Raw genomic sequence first — 17,257 nt, forward strand, 5'->3', positions numbered from 1 at the left:
CTAATAATTTTTTCAATAATTTTATTAAAATTATGACATAATATCATATTGTCTTAATTTATTCCTTAAAAAGCTAGGAAAAAGAGATTAATAAGAATTGATCCCTTTCCTATAAGCTTGTTAGCTTGGTAACCCACTATAATTTGAAAACCAATTCTAGGACCGATTCTAGGTAGATAACGTTTATCTAAAGTCCATTCTCCAACTACGCCAATAATTTGGCGCCTGATAAAGCGCAAGCCACTCAGAATAACACTAATTTTATAATTATATATTCAAACACGTATCACAGAGAAAAATAAATCATAAAACACAACTCAACAGATCACTATAAGCTCGAATATTCATTCGATAATAATAGTTTGTTCATTCTTTTATTGATTTGAGTCTCAAAGTCCTTTTTTCAAGTACCTCATTCGCCTGGTGTTCAAAGAAGTTCGGAGCACATTCTAGACGGAAGGATCAGCTCAAGGTGAGTTATCGCACTCGTGGCCGAGCTATACCTCAGAGGCTCTAAATAACACGAAACATTTGGCGCCCACTGGAGACCCATATGTTAAGTTGTTTATCTTTCTATTTCTACTTATATTGTTAGCTCTGTCTTTGTCACAAAAATAGATAGAAAGCAACATCCGATCCATTTTATCAGTAAAAGCTTGCAAGCGGCGAGCTTAGATACCCAAGCTAAAAAAACTATCGCTAGCTCTGCTCATAACAGCTCGCGCGGCTCCACCATTACTTCCAAAGCCACGCCATCATAGCCAGAATTGACCAACCCTACAGCAAGTATTAACAAGACCGGAGTTGGCAGGACGACTGATAAAATGGTCAATCAAATTGTCGAAATTTGACATCTAATATCAATCCAAAGGGCGTTGAAGTTGCAAGTTTTGGCCGACTTCATTGTAGAATTCACAACATCGGATACATTGCAAACACTTTTAAAATGGACACTTCATGTAGATGGAGCTTCCAACACAGAGGGATGCAGAGCTGTGATAATATTAGAAAATGACGATGGTTACACCTCGAACAGTCCTTCCAATTCTCGTTCTTGGCAAGTAACAACTAGGTTGAGTACGAAGTTTTGTTAGCCGGCCTGAGGTTAGCTTGTTAATCAGATACTCACCATATCTTAATACACTATATTCTTTGTTAGTAGTCCAGCAAATCACAGGGAAATACCAAGTCTGAGATCCTCTCCTTGAGCAATACTTAACATTGGTAAAATGCTTACTTTCAAATTTCAAAACTTTTGAGATGACTTACATACCTAGGGAAGACAATAGTAGAACTAATATTCTATCAAAACTCGCAACAACAAGGGAGACAACACATACTTCCACACTTTTACAACTAACTTTAGCTGAGTCTAGTATCAGCTCCATGTCTATCTTTGCAATTTCAGAGGATGCAGATTGGAGGATACCTTACATTGTATACTTCAAAACAGGAGCCCTACCACCAAGTGTATGAGACAGCAAACTCTTCAAGCGTGGAGCATGTTTGTTTACACTTATCGATGACACTCTATATAAATGTGGTTTCTCAAGACCCCTACTAAAATGTCTAAGGAAAGAGGAAGCTGACCTAGCAATATGAGAAACACGTGAAGGAGTTTGTGGCAATCAATTAGGAGGAAGAACTCTAGCATCCAAAATACTAAGGTGGGCTATTATTGGCCCACAATCAAGAGAGACTGCATCATCAAAGTCAAACAGTGCAATCAATGTCAAAAACACTCTCTATAATAATACATCAACCAGCCGAGCTCCTGCATAACTTGGAGGTAAGCTAACATTTTCAAAAATGGGGGTTAGATATCCTCGGACCATTTCCAATAGTAGTCGAGCAGGTAAAATTTTTTACTTGTAGCGATCGATTATTTTTCTAAATGGATCGGAGAACAACTCTTCGCCAGAATAACCTCACACAAGGTATAACCATTTATTTGAAACTACATTATATGCCGTTATGGATTACCTAGAGAAATAGTTATAGACAATGGTAGATAATTTACTGATTGAAACATAGTAACATTTTTACAGCAATTTCATATACAACACCACTACTCCTTAGACTGATGGGCTCGTAGAAGTTGCTAACAAAATACTTTTACAGGCTCTTTGCAAAAAACTAGATGAGGCCAAAGGACTCTAGGCTGACATGATCCCAGAGGTGCTATGGGGTTATAACACCACCATAAATTCTACAACAAACAAAACACCTTTTCGACTGGTCTATGGAGCAAAGGCAATGCTTCCTACAGAGATATCACAAAAATCTCTTAGAATCGACAACTACAACAATGACGATAATAACAACAAAAGACGATCAGAGTTGGATACAATTGAGGATGACAGAGACATTGCATTATTGCGACAACGGTTGATATAACTCTTCGTCCAAAACAAGTACAATCGAGGAGTCAACCTCCTATTTCCGACCTCATGACCACGTGATTAGAAAAACCAAAGAGGCAAGGAAACCAAGAGGGCAAGGAAAGTTGCAACCACATGAGAAGGCCCTCTCCATGTTAGACAAGTGCTCGACAAGGGGCTTACAAACTGGAAGCTTTAGACAAATCCAATGTATATGGAACATGGAATGTGTCCTCATTGAAAATGTATTACAACTAAGTAAACTAAAAGGGAGGTTTGCGTATGTACTTTTTTTCTATTCCAATTTTTTTCCCACCCTGGACTTTTTATTAGAGGGATTTTAATGAAACATCACGCATCTCACCTGCTATTATAGCAGAAACACATTCATAAAAAAATTGTTTGTACCTTTGTTGTTTTTTGGATTAACCTTCAATAATATTCATGACCCTTTTTGAAAATTATAGCAATCATAAACCAACAATACATAGTGCAATACCTACTACAAAGTTCAAACATCCATTTTTAAAATCGAGTCTATATCTCGATGCACCAAATAACAATCATATAACAATCTAAACCAACCTACGTAGTCAACACATCCAAATTCAAAATAATCATAAATCTACTAAAGCTATTACAATTCAATCATTTTGTTGCTCAATAACATTATCGTCAATCCCCTCTTCTAGTACCCCATTATCAACCAATTTGCCATTTATGACGACCTTCGTAATGTCCATCGCGCTAACATCAACCTCAGGGAGCAAAGTCTTAATTTGTAATACTGCACGATCAAATCCTTGAGTAAAAACCTCGTATACCTCATTTTCTTTGGTAGATAATGAGGCTTCCAAATCCTTAACTCGGGTCAACAATCTTTCCTTTTCCTTAAGACGATCAGAGTTGGATACAATTGAGGAGGGCAGAGACATTGCATTATTGTGACAACGGTCAATATAACTCTTCATCCAAAACAAGTACAATCAAGGAGTCAAACCCTTATTTTTGAATTCACGACCTTGTACTTTAAAAAACCAAAGAGGCAAGGAAACTAAGGGGACAAGGAAAGCTTGCAGCCACATGGAAAGGCCTTCTCTGGGTTAGACAAGTGCTTGGCAAGGGGGATTACAAACTAGAAGCTTTAGAAGAATCCAATGTATGTGGAACATGGAATATGTCCTCATTGAAGATGTATTACAATTAAGTAAACTAAAAGGGAGGTTTGCGGATGTATTTTTTTCCTACTCCAATTTTTTCCCACCCTGGATTTTTTATTAGAGGGGTTTTAACGAGGGATCCTGCCTCCCATCTGCTACTATAGCGGGAACACATTTCATAATAAATTTGTTTTGTACCTTTGCTATTTTTTGGATTAACCTTTAATAATATCCATGACCCTTTTGGCAATCATAGCAATCATAAACCAACTGCAATACCTACTGCAAAGTTCAAACATCCATTTTTAAAACCAAGGTCTATATCTCGATGCACTAAATAACAGTCATATAACAATCTAAACTAACCTACATAGTCAGCACATCCAAATTCAAAATGATCATAAATCTACTAAAACTATTACAATTCAATCATTTTGTTGCTCAACAATATTATCGTCAATCCTCTCTTCTAGTACCTCATCATCAACCAATTCGCCATTTATGGCGACCTTCATAACGTCCATCACACATCGTGCTAATACTGCACAATCAAATCCTTGAGTAAAACCTCGTATACCTTATTTTCTTTGGCAGATAATGAAGCCTCCAAATCCTTAACTTGGGTCACCAATCTTTCTTTCTCCTCAGCACCTTCCTTCACTTCCTTTTCCAGCAAAGCCATTTTTTTCTCAACAGATTTCAACTCCTTTTCTCTGTTTTTCAAATCTTCTATCGAACTATTCAACAACTCATCCTTAATCTTCAGCACGCTCTAAAGCTTGGTAATTTCATCTACCTCATACTTTTTTTTCATTAATGTCAATTCCTAAGTCCTTCGTATTGATAGCAAACACACACCAATCACCTGCAAAAATCATCCTACATAGCTACAAAACAAATCCCAACCAGATAAATGAAATAAATACAGAGCAAGGTCATACTTGGAGATATTGGCTGACCCCAATTTTTTCAGTCTTTGTCATCAAGCTAACATCAATAGGAGATTGGGCAAAGTCATCAGCTATGGTAGAAAACGAATAATGCTCGAACCATGGTGAAGACGATCCACCTCCAAGGAATACTCGTGTAATTTCTTTTGTCGTTCATACGCCGCAATGCTTTCAACCGAGCTATATATTTTCCCACCCTCCCTCGGTGGAGAGACGACTAAAGGCTCTTCCCTTGACTTCCCATGCTATATTTTCCTTTTCTTTATAATGATCGGTTTCGGCTGAGTTCCCCCTATACTACTTTAACCCCCCTTCTTAGTCTGTGTTTGTGGATGATATCTCTTTTTCGCCTTTCTTTTTCTTGTTTAGTAAAGCTTTTAGTCCAGGGGTGGTTAGACTTGATTCCCTGCTTCTTGCAGTAGCAACATATTCGCATCAATCACTTTCGTCATAAAAATATCCTAACACAATATAAAGACATCACTTACCTATATGCTTTGCCACAACATCCCAATCCATGTCATACTATAATAGTTCAAATACAAACAATAATTTCCTAGTTTCAAATACCACCATCAAGAATTTTAAAAACAACCCATGCCTCTTACTCATTTTCTTTACATCTAGAATTTGATTTGGTTCAGATGACCAATACAAAGGAATCTCTCTTCCAGCATTTCAAAAAGGTAAAAGAAAACTCAGTCTCTACTGACCAAACTTTCACAAACATGTCTTTGAAGTCCTTATAGGAGGACTTATACAAACCAAATATTGACATTCCTAAGTGGCTACTAATTAAGATTCACCCACAGGCCACGACGAACACCTTTCGCCTAAAATGGAGCAAAAAAGACATCTATGGAGATAGAATATTTGAGATAATCCATTAACACTTCAAAGGCATTCACAAATTCCCAATAATTCGGATGCAGTTGGGATGGCACCATAGTTAAGTTGATATATCACCCCATACTCAATATGTAAACAGCAACCTCATGCTTAGTTCGATCAACATGCATGTATAAATGTAAATGTAAGTCCAATCTTCGCTCTTATCACACATTCTGTCATTTTCTCCACAGCACAAAATCTCAACCCTAGCTCCATTTTTACCCCCCTAATAAACATCATTTAAACTAGAGATAGACTCAGTATCACTAAAAAGAGAACTACGATATCTCACATCAGCTTTAATCCAACCATATGAATTGTCACCTGATTACACATGTTTCCCTTTGTCTTTCGACATAGCCCACCCAAAACAACAAAATAAATTTGAAAGAAGACACAGAGATAGCGATAGAGAAAATGAGCCAGAAAACAAAGATGAAAACGTGTAATACAAAGAAAAAATGGTTTACTTCATTATTGCCACTATTCACATATACGACCCTCAAACAATAAAATCCAAACATCAAGCCATCTCGTAAACTATCCATTTCCCACAAATCAACGACCCAGATTTCCTTGAGAAAAATTCATGAGTCATGTCAATTAAATTACATCAAGTAAGTACCCTCTAACAAATGTTTGTTCCATGCATGTCAAAACACATGTTGACCTTTGGGGATAGCATATGTCTCCGAGTTATAGGGTTAATCGATATATTATGAAACTCAACCTGCTTATTTGAAAAAAAAAACAACAAATGGGCCAAGCTTGGGGGCTGTGTTCTGTTTTCTATAAGCTCGGTAACCGATTATAACTCAGAGACCAATTCTGGGTAGGTAATTTCTAGCCAAAGTCCACTTTTCAACTACGCTAATAATTTGATGCCTGATTTTAATTATATATCCAAACACATATCGCAGAGAAAAGATATATCATAAAACACAACTCAGCAATTCACTATAAGCTCAAATATTCATTCGATAATAATAGTTTGTTGATTCCTTTATTGACTTGAACGTTGGAGTTCTTTTTATAGGTATTCGCTCGCCTGGTGTTCAGAGAAGTTCAGAGAGCTCTCTTTCTCATGGCCGAGCTATACCTCCGAGTCTCCAAGCAGCACAAAACGAAAAGGATTTCAGTTGAAAAAATTAGAATTTAATTTTAAAATGGTTCCCTTATTGGTGTTGTACACGGCTATGGGGGATATGAGTGATTAACAGTGGATATGAGCACCACAGCATCTCACAATGAGCATGCTACTAACAAAGGTATCTCGCACCCTACAAGATGGTTGTGTGCCGCCATGTGTCCGTTGTGACAGGTGCTTGCAACTCGCACCATGCAATAAGGTGTGACTTTTCTTTGACCGCAACTCTTCTTCAAATATCTGATTTTTTTTTGGGTTACTTAACATTATACCTTTCAGATATTTACTTGAACTTTGCTACAGATTTTTCTTTATTCTTCACTTGTTCCTTGTTCTCCACCTTAATTGTACGAAAAAAAGATTATAACTTTTGTAATGGAATTTAAGAAAAGTTTCAATTTTTGAGATTGGGTGTAGGTTTGGTATGTGTAACTGCAAAAGGGAATGGTTGGTGGTGGTGAGATTGAAGCAAAAGAAGAGGCAAATTCCATATGTATGAAGTTTGAAGAATTAGAATTAGTGTGTATAAGAATATCACTTTAAGAAAAATTTTTCTCAAGAGACAAAGGGAATGCAAGCAAAAGTTACTAAATATTGACTACTGAGAGAGAGAAAAGGTATTCAAGACTTTTTTTTAAAGGAAAACAAATCTTCAATTGTATTTAGAAAAAAAAATCCTTTGCTTCTAGCTAATTGCAAGAAATCACTATTCCACATCTCTTAACCTTTCCACCTAACCGCATCTTAAGGCACAACATCTTTATAAATTCTATAAGTAAATTTTTTATCTTAAAAAATTATCAATGAGAATGGCTGTACAAATAAAATAATATTACTATTTAGACAGTGATTTTAATGTGAAAAACTTGAGGTTTCTAAACTTCTCAGCTCATATATTTATATATACTAATTAATCATTCCAATATAAACTAAAGATAAAATATAATTATTCATAATTAATTCTAATCTAACTTAATTGGCACCTGATAGCTAATTGACTGACCTAATCTAACCTAATTGACACTTATAAATTAATTGATTAAATTATTTAATTTGAATATAATATCAACATCCCCCGTCAAGCTAGAGCATATATATTATATGCACCAAGCTTGTTACAAATGTAATTACTACGAGGATCTTTAAGAGACTTTGTGAGAATATCAGCCAATTGTTCACTTGAATTAACAAATTTAGTGACAATTTCTTTAGATATAACCTTTTGCTTTATGAAATGACAATTCACCTTTATGTGTTTAGTTCTTTCATAAAATACTGAATTGGATGCAATGTGGAGTGCTGCTTGATTATCACAATATAACTTCATTTAGTTAACTATCTCGAACTTCAACTCTGAGAGGAATTGCTTGACCCATATTAACTCACAAGCCACTAATGCCATGGTGTGATACTTTGTTTATGCACTTGATTGTACAACAATGCTTTGTTTCTGATTTTTCCAAAATATAAGGGAAACCAAGAAAGACATAATATCCAAAAGTAGATCATTTATCAATAGAAGAACCTGCCTAATCGGCATCACAATAGCCAATGACTTTGGCATTTTCTTTATCTTTGTATAATCATCCTTGGCCCGAGGCTTTCTTAATATATTTTACAATTTACATTACAGCATCCCAATGATCAATGCAAGGAGATTGCATAAACTGACTCACTACACTAACAGGGTATAAAGTATTTGGTCTAATAATAGTGATGTATAGTTCAGTTTTTCTTTTGATATCTCCCAGGATTAGAAAAATGTTCCCTTTGGTTAGGTAGTAATTTAATATTAAGATCTATTGGACTGTCATTACATTGGCAATTCACCAAACCTGTTTCTTCCAATATATCAAGGGCATATTTCTGTTGAGATATAGCAACTCCATCTTTAAATTGAGCAACCTCAATACCAAGAAAGTACTTGAGTTTACCTAAATTCTTAGTTTGAAAGTGATGAAATTTCTTTAACTTTGTTATCCCTTCATGATTATTACAAGTGATGACTATATCATTCACATAAACAACTAAATAGATGCACTATCTATGTGAGTTGTGTTGATAGAACACTAAGTGGTTAGATTCGCTTCTTTTCATGCCAAATCTTTGAATAACAGAGCTGAATTTGCTAAACCAAGCTCGAGAAGATTGTTTTAACCCATAAAGGGAGCATTTCAACTTGCAAACCAATCCCGACTCTCCCTAAGCAACAAATCTAGGTGGTTGCTCCATGTGTACTTTCTCTTCAAGGTCTCGGTGAAGAAAAGCATTCTTGATATCTAATTGATACAATGGCCAATGACATATTATAGCAATACAAAGGAAAATGTAAACAGAATCAATCTTTGCTATCGGAGAAAAAATTTCTTGATAATCTTGCCCATATGTTTGACTGTAATCCTTGGCAACCAAACGAGCCTTAAGACGATCAATTAAACTATCAATTCCAACCTTAACAGCATACACCCATCGGGACTCAACCACTGATTTTCCTGGAGGAAGACGAATCAACTCTCATGTACCACTATACTCTAGAGCATTCATTTCATCAATCATAGCTTATCTCCATCCTGGATGAAAGAGTCCTTCATGACATACTTAGATGTAGGTATAGAAGATAATGTGAAAAAAAACATAGTATGGTGGGGACAATTGATGAAAACTCAAGAAATTATAAATTAAATGAGAATTTCTCGTATTACGATTACCTTTTCGAAGAGCAATCGAAAGCTCATCAATAGATACAATTTGATCCGTAGTAAGGGAAACCAAAGGAGTTGAACATGTGCCACTATCCTCTACCATCTCAGCATTAGTGGACCATTTATAGTGGTTGTTGGATTTTCTAGTAAGGACAATAAGGGTGGACCAAAATAAGGAATTGGAAGAACTTGTGAGACAACATTAGAGTCAACATGTGAGGTAAAGTATGGTGTGTCTTCAAAAAAGGTCACATCAGCAGAAACATAGTGATGATGAGTAATAGAAGAGTAACATCTTTACCCTTTTTGGAGCCTAGAGTACCCAAGAAAAATACATTAATAGACCAAGTAGATAACTTGTCTTAACCAAGAGAGAGATCATGAACAAAATAACTACACCCAAACACACAAGGAGGAACATGATACAATTTTTTCATAGGAAACAAAATGGAATGAGGAACTCAATTATTGAAAATAGAGGATGGCATACGGTTAATTAAATAACAAGCTATTAAGATTGCATCTCTCCAAAAACATATAGGTACATTAGAATGTAACAATAAAGTACAGGTTATTTTAATGAGATGTCTATTTTTTCTTTTAGCAACTTCATTTTGTTGTGGTGGATGGGGACATGTGGACTAGTATAAAATACCATGAGATGTCATAAAAGAAGAAAAAGATTTGGAAAAATATTCTCTAGCATTGTTGCTACAAGAACCTTAATAGTTTTATCAAATTGTGTTTGAATTTCAGCAACAAAGGAAGTAAAGATGGAAAATAGTTCAGAATGATCTTTCATTAAATATAACCAAGCACAACGAGAAAAATCATCAATGAAAGTAACAAAATACTTAAAGCTCGAAGAAGACACATGACTAGGACCCCATATACCAAAATGAATAAGAGAAAAAAAAGATGACTCATATTGATCCTTATTATGATTAACAAAGGAAGACCTAACATGCTTTCTAAGTTGGCAGGATTCACAATTCAAAGATTCTAACTTAGCATAAGTAGAAACCATAGTTTTAAGTTTTGATAGACTTGGATGATCTAATCGGTTATGGAGGAGATTAGGTAATGCAACAGCTGTATATACCACGGAATAAGTTGACTTAAGATGATAGAGACCTTGTGACTCATATCCTGCACCAATTGTCTTTCTCGTACGACGATCCTGTATAATAAAGGAATCAACATCAAATGTGACAAAACAATAATTAAGAGATTGGGTAAGCTTGTTGAGTGAAATTAAATTGAAAGGGTAGTTTTTGATAAATAAAACCGAGGTTAATGACACAGATTTAGTAGGTGAGACAAAGCCAACTCCTGTGGCAACGACTTTGGAGCCATCTGCTAAAGTAATAAATTTAGAAAATATAGGTGAAAAAAGAGAGGCAAATAGGGATTTGTTATCAGCAACGTGATTTGAGGCACCCAAATCAATTACCCAAGAACTTGAAGTATTACCAGATTGAGATATGCATGCTGTAAAATGATTCAAGTGAGTAATAGTGGTATCAAGAGATGGCTTCTATTTTGCTGCCCGCAGCTAAAGATATTCATTAAATTCTATTGGAGAAATGGCAATTGGTTGATTACTAGAAGGTGCATCAATTGTTTTCTCTTCATTGTGGTCCAATCCTATCTGAAAAACATTGACAGTTTTCTTAGAAAATCCATGAAGAGAATAGCATGTATCTTTAATATGCCCAATTCACTTACAGTAGGAGCATTGGGGGATGATCGGGGCATTGGCCCGCTTGACTTCTACGTCCTCTTTAAGCTCTACGAGTTTTTCGACCACCACGAAAACCTGATGCAGTCATCGTGGCAGCGACTTCAACTAAATTTAAGGATGTATATATCTGGGTGCATTGCATGCAAAACCATTACCATATACTAATTGTTTAGCTTTGTCTTGAAGGCTTCTAGAGTGTTGGCTTGTAGAAACAACTTTAACTCCTCCACTGTAGCTTGGGCCAAAGTAACAAAAATGGTCATATCATGATCAATCTACTTAAGGAAAATCCATTTCTAAGCGGAATCATATAGGCGCTAAATATCATTTGCAAATAAGTTTTGAGTCTTTTTCCAAAAGGAAGAATAGATCTTAAAAGACCTTAAATTAACTAAGATGCAGGATCAACTGACTGTCATAATAATGCACACAATTGATAGTTAAACATTTTTCATTGAGTTCTATTTTCTTCAGAAATTTCATTGGAAGATTTAGTGTCTAAGAGACCTTGACCTATGAACCATAATTCAACAGATGCTGACTATCCAAAAAAGCTTTTATCATTTAATTTTTTAGATGTAATTGTAAGAGTACCAGAAAAAGTCATAAGTAATTGATATAATATTGGACAATTTAGGATGAATATTTAGGGTTGTCGCATAAATGAATAGAGACTGAAATAGATGGTTTAAAGAAGATAATGATAGAATGGCTGGAACCTTCTGACATTGGCTATAGGCTTGATATTTCAGATAAGAGCAGCAAACTAATAAAATACCATAGAAAATGGTGGCTAAAAAATAAAAAAATGGCTAAAAAACAAAGAACCCTATGTTCTGATACCATATGTTGACAGTGATTTTAATGTGAAAAGCTTTAGGTTTACTCCTCAGCTCATATATTTATATACACTAATTAATCATTATATTACCTACTAAAATTTTTAATGTGAAAAGCTTTAGGTTTACTCCTCAGCTCATATATTTATATACACTAATTAATCATTATAATACCTACTAAAGATAAAACACAATTATTCATAATTAATTCTAATCTAACCTAATTGACATCTAACCGCTAATTAACTGACTTAATCTAACCTAATTTATAACTATCAACTAATTGATTAAATTATTTGATTATAATATCAATAATTAGTAACAAGTTTAGCTGTATAGGTTTTAAAAGAGTAAATAGCTATTTTTGACTATAAAAGATTTGAACGCTGACAAAATTGACCATGAAAAATTAAAACTAAAGTTATACCTATATAAGATATATTTTGTTCGACAAAAATGACCAAATTTTTGTTTACAATTCCATAAATACCTCTCACCTCTCATCTCCCTTCATCTCCAAACCCAATTCCTAACCCAAACAATATAATCGCCGCTCCCTCCTCCTCTGTCTCTACCTAGGGGTGTCAAAAATCCCCAGGAGGCGGGGATCCCCACAGAGACCGCCCCGAATGGGGCCCCAATGATGGAAAATTTTTCCCGTGGGGATGGAGATGGGGAGTAAAATTCTCCCGAGACAGGCGTGGGGACTCGAGTGGGGATCCCCGCCCCATCCCCGATAATTCCCCGAACATTTGAAATTTCTTAAATAACCTTACTTTATTTCTAACATAGGGGTTTTTTAGTAATTTCACAAATTAAAAAAACCCTAACCCTATTATTCAGTCTTCCTTACTCATTGTGTTGTTTGCTGCGCCATCCACTCTCTATTCCCAGTCCCAACTCTCTTCTATCTCCACTTTGTTCAAACTCCAAAACTCTCACAGTACCATACATTGTTCTCTCCCACAGCCCCAACTCTCTCCAGTTTCTACTTGATGTTAAAGACTATATCTTATTGTTTTTTTTAAATAGAAATTTTAAGATTTTATTTTATGGACTATAATTTACTATGTTGTATTTGTGGACTTATAATCTTGGATAAGATATGTTTGTGTATTTGTAATAGTATTTTCTAGTTTATTTTTTTATTTTTTGATATTTTTTACTATAATTTTCATATGAATGTTAAACATAAGGGGATGGGGAATGGGGCCCCGCGGGAAATACGGGAAATGCAGGGAATAGGATGGGGACAATTATCCCTCCACGGCAGGGATCGGGGCAGGAATGGAGATTAATTTTGGGGGCGGGGACGGGAGTAGGGAGGCATCCCCCGTCTCCGCCTTGCCCACAAGGAAGAAAATGATGGGAACACAAACAAAATTTGAAAAGAAGAAAGATGGAAAATGAATAGAGACTGAAATAGATGGTTTAAAGAAGATAATGATAGAATAGCTGGAACCTTCTGACATTGGCTATAGGCTTGATATTTCAGATAAGAGCAGCAAACTAATAAAATACCATAGAAAATGGTGGCTGAAAAATAAAAAAAAATGGCTAAAAAACAAAGAATCCTATGTTCTGATACCATATGTTGACAGTGATTTTAATGTGAAAAGCTTTAGGTTTACTCCTCAGCTCATATATTTATATACACTAATTAATCATTATAATACCTACTAAAGATAAAACACAATTATTCATAATTAATTCTAATCTAACCTAATTGACATCTAACCGCTAATTAACTGACTTAATCTAACCTAATTTATAACTATCAACTAATTGATTAAATTATTTGATTATAATATCAATAATTAGTAACAAGTTTAGCTGTATAGGTTTTAAAAGAGTAAATAGCTATTTTTGACTATAAAAGATTTGAACGCTGACAAAATTGACCATGAAAAATTAAAACTAAAGTTATACCTATATAAGATATATTTTGTTCGACAAAAATGACCAAATTTTTGTTTACAATTCCATAAATACCTCTCACCTCTCATCTCCCTTCATCTCCAAACCCAATTCCCAACCCAAACAATATAATCGTTGCTCTCTCCTCCTCTATCTCTACTTAGGGGTGTCAAAAATCTCCAGGAGGCAGGGATCCCCACAGAGACCGCCCCGAATAGGGCCCCAATGGTGGAGAATTTTTTCCGTGGGGATGGAGATGGGGAGCAAAATTCCCCCGATACAATCGTGGGACTCGAGCGGGGATCCCGCCCCATCCCCGATAATTCCCCGAATATTTGAAATTTCTTAAATAACCTTACTTTATTTCTAACATAGGAGTTTTTTAGTAATTTCACAAATTAAAAAAATCCTAACCCTATTATTCAGTCTTCCTTACTCACTGTGTTGTTTGCTGTGCCATCCACTCTCTATTCCCAGTCCCAACTCTCTTCCATCTCCACTTTGTTCAAACTCCAAAACTCCCACAGTACCATACATTGTTCTCTTCCACAGCCCCAATTCTCTCCAGTTTCTACTTGATGTTAAAGACTATATCTTATTGTTTTTTTTAAATGGAAATTTTAAGATTTTATTTTATGGACTATAATTTACTATGTTGTATTTGTGGACTTATAATCTTGGATAAGATATGTTTGTGTATTTGTAATAGTATTTTCTAGTTTATTTTTTTATTTTTTGATATTTTTTACTATAATTTTCATATGAATGTTAAACATAAGGGGATGGGGAATGGGGCCCCGCGGGAAATACGGAAAACGAGGGGAATAGGGATGGGGACAATTATCCCCCACGGCGGAGATCGGGACGGGGATGAAGATTAATTCTGGGGGCGGAGACGGGGAGCAGGGAGGCATCCCCCGCCCCCGCCCTGCCCACAAGGAAGAAAATGATGGGAACACAAACAAAATTTGAAAAGAAGAAAGATGGAAAATGAATAGAGACTGAAATAGATGGTTTAAAGAAGATAATGATAGAATGGCTGGAACCTTCTGACATTGGCTATAGGCTTGGTATTTCAGATAAGAGCAGCAAACTAATAAAATACCATAGAAAATGGTGGCTGAAAAATAAAAAAATGGCTAAAAAACAAAGAACCCTATGTTCTAATACCATATGTTGACAGTGATTTTAACGTGAAAAGCTTTAGGTTTACTCCTCAGCTTATATATTTATATACACTAATTAATCATTATAATACCTACTAAAGATAAAACATAATTATTCATAATTAATTCTAATCTAACCTAATTGACATCTAACCGCTAATTAATTGACTTAATCTAACCTAATTTATAATTATCAACTAAGTGACTAAATTATTTGATTATAATATCAATAATTAGTAACAAGTTTAGCTGTATGGGGTTTAAAAGAGTAAATAGCTATTTTTGACCATAAAAGATTTGAATGCTGACAAAATTGACCATGAAAAATTAAAACTAAAGTTATACCTATATAAGATATATTTTGTTCGACAAAAATGACCAAATTTTTGTTTACAATTCCATAAATACCTCTCACCTCTCATCTCCCTTCATCTCCAAACCCAATTCCTAACCCAAACAATATAATCGCTGCTCCCTCCTCCTCTGTCTCTACCCTTCACCCTTTTCCGCCGCCACAACCCCTTTCCACTACCACCATCCCCTCCACCTTCCCGTCCCTTTCCCCTTCCCTTTTGTCCATTATCACTTTATCGCAAACAAAGACTCCCATTCTCGTTCTCATTCTCATTCTGAATGCACAAAGGGCGATGATATTGGGCATCATGTTATTAATGTGAATTTCAGTAATTCCAATCACGATTACTATCATGGACATGTTAATGGCCATGTTCATTTTGCACATTGTAGTCACAATAACCATGGCAAAGACAGAAATGAAAGCATCCCATTGAGCTTAGTTCTTGGCCTTGGACGGAACAGCATAGTTGCACCCTCCTCATGATATTAACACGTCCGGTTGTACTCAATTATAATGATGTATATCATAGACACACATTCATGTTAGTTTGTCCGTTAATGTTAAGTTTTTTATGACTCTTTTCTTCTACTTTCACCAAAGTGCAATTCTCTGTTTTTTCTCTTCTCTTGCCTATCATTTTAATTTTTTCTATGTTCTATTTTGTAAGTAATTCATTTCGCGTTTATAACCAGTAAGGAACTTGTTTCTCCTTGAAATCAAAGTTAAAAGATGCTACTATCGAACACCTCTTTAACACTTGTTCTCTAGTTTCAGTTTTTGTTGTTGTTGCTACTGCTACTGTTGGACGAATGGTTTCACAGCCTCAGGAGCAAGATTTGCAGCGACAATTTTCAATTGAGGCATGAGCCTTGTTCGTCTCAATTTAGGGATTATTTTGAGGCAAGATTTTGGGTGCTTCGAGGTTAGATTCCAGGATCACTTGAGACTTTGAATCGAATTCGAAGAAAGGAAGATCAGTGAAGTAGTGGTTGAGGGAAATCAAAGAATTGCTAGAAAAAATTGAGATTAAGGTTGAGATTGACATTTTGATTGATGAAAAAAAAAGTCAGAAATTATTTTTGTTATGGAAAAGGTGTTGGTGTTTTTGCAGGTTATGGGGGAGTGGGGTGATTTACCGGATGATGGAGGAATCATCCACCACGCAGGGGGCATGCTGTCCTTGCTGATCAGCCGCGTGTCAGAAGCCCAGCACCCGCAGGGGGCGTGGTGACACGGCACGCATGCAGGAAGCCAAGCACCACAGGGGGGCATGGAGGAGCTGGCGTTGCGGAGTTCCAATGCGGTCTGCACCACGGGGGGCGTGTTGACTGCTGCCTCCATGCAGGGAACAGTCTTCCACCCCGGTAAACAGCAAGCAAGCTCTTTATAAAGAGCCTCACAGCCAGCACCCTTGGTCATATGGTAGTAGTGTGTTGTGTTAGGGAGAGTAGAAGTGTTAGGGAGAGTAGAAGAAAGAAGTGTGTTTCACTACCAGGGAATTTTCGGATCAACAAATAGGGGAAGGAGGTTGCCGTAGAAAAAAGAGAAAGATTGGGAAATAAGAGAAAAAAAATAGTTTGTATTTATTTTAAAAAATGGTTCGTAATTATTGTGCTCTGGAGGAACATATTATAAATTATTTGGATCATTCAATTTATGTAAGTTGGTAATTTATATTTTTATTGTGTGTTAAATTTCTGTTATTTTTTTTTTGTTTTTTAACATATTAGAATATAATTTTATTTTTCTGTTAATTTTGGATTAATGTTATGTTATAAATATACTATAATAAAATGTATATTATATGATATAATAAAAATTCTATAATAAAATATATTTTTTCTACCATAAAATATAAAAATAATATAGTAAAATAAATCTGTAAATAAATTGGTGGTATGTTGCAAATATTCAAAATTTTAATAAATAAATGTTAAAATAATAAATAAATAAATAAATAAATAAATATTAGAAAATATACATTTTAAATATTAAAAAAAAT

Source organism: Arachis duranensis, chromosome 5, assembly GCF_000817695.3.
Source record: "Arachis duranensis cultivar V14167 chromosome 5, aradu.V14167.gnm2.J7QH, whole genome shotgun sequence".
NCBI classification, from domain to species: Eukaryota; Viridiplantae; Streptophyta; class Magnoliopsida; order Fabales; family Fabaceae; genus Arachis; species Arachis duranensis.